The 1281-nt window shown below is 45.1% G+C and overlaps 1 non-coding gene across 1 annotated transcript; it reads right to left on the minus strand.

The window, feature by feature from the left end:
* Positions 1-322: 322 nt before the first annotated feature.
* Positions 323-395, minus strand: trnaa-ugc (transfer RNA alanine (anticodon UGC)). The gene has a single exon. It is a non-coding gene; the product is annotated as a tRNA-Ala (tRNA).
* Between the last annotated feature and the right edge of the window lie 886 nt (positions 396-1281).

Consider the following 1281-nt stretch of genomic DNA (forward strand, 5'->3'; position numbering starts at 1 on the left):
TACACATGTGCCGACTATCCATAGATCGCAGTGTGCGCTGGCCCGTACTGTCCTTGGGCCTTCGCCTCTCCTGAGCCCCGATCTCACACCGCCCCTCCGCCCCGATCAAATATGGAGCAGTCAGAAACAGGACATCAATTAGTCCCTCTCATCTTGGAGACATCAAATATTAACACTGTTATTTGAAATATCAAAATATTAAACTCCAGCCTAGTTGAAGGGTTATTAACATCAGCAGAAACAAACACCAACTTTGTTAATATTGAACCATTAATGTCAATTATTCCATTTTTTCTAATATTTAATTGAACAATGTCGAAAATGTTTCCACCCGGTTTCGAACCGGGGACCTTTCGCGTGCAAGGCGAACTTGATAACCACTACACTACAGAAACACTGCGATTGATATGTTCCTAGGAATCTAACCAGAGCCTTAACCTACACAGCTGGCCGATACTTCAGGAGCTGGTTTTACGAGAATAGAATGAATGTGCGATCTTTCGGAAGGCTGTGAGTGTGGCAGGAATTGATCTCGTGTTTCCCAGACTTTACACATAGGAACAGGAGCGAGTGGTTAGGATCTGGGATGCACGGCTTGAAAGGGCGGTGGAGAGAGACTCAATATTATCTTTCAGATGGGAGTTGGAAAAGTGTCTGATGGAAAAACAATTGCAGTACGATGGGGGAAGGGCGTGGGAGTTGGACTCGCTGAGAGTCGGCACGGGCTCGATGGGCCGAATGGCCTTCCGTGCTGTAACCATTCCATGATTCGATAAGTTAGTGGCACATTTCATAGTGTGGGTGGAAGCAGAACATTGCAAAGGTACATGGATTGAGTCGGCAAAACTAGAGGCATCTGATTCAGGAGATTCGCGGGGCACGGAAATTCGGGAGTTTAATGACTTTGAAAGGAACATTTTTGCTTTGTGCCGTTTCGGTCAGAGAAATGTTTGTGAAAGGAATTTTTTGCAGAAAGGGATGCAACATTTAACCTTCTACCTGAAGACTTGTTTCTGGGTGTCAGGTCACATTTCGTTTCAATGTTATTCTTCCAGAATTGCTGTAAGAACATAAGAACATAAGAATTAGGAACAGTAGTGGACCATCTAGACCCTCGAGCCTGCTCCAACTTCCCCAACATCGGGAACAATCTCCCCGCATCTAACCTGACCAGTCCCATCAGAATATTGTATGTTTCGATGAGATCCCCTCTCATCCTTCTAAACTCCAATGTATAAAGGACCAGTTGATCCAGTCTCTCCTCATATGTCAGTCCAGCCA

Source organism: Pristiophorus japonicus, unplaced genomic scaffold (assembly GCF_044704955.1).
Source record: "Pristiophorus japonicus isolate sPriJap1 unplaced genomic scaffold, sPriJap1.hap1 HAP1_SCAFFOLD_136, whole genome shotgun sequence".
NCBI classification, from domain to species: Eukaryota; Metazoa; Chordata; class Chondrichthyes; family Pristiophoridae; genus Pristiophorus; species Pristiophorus japonicus.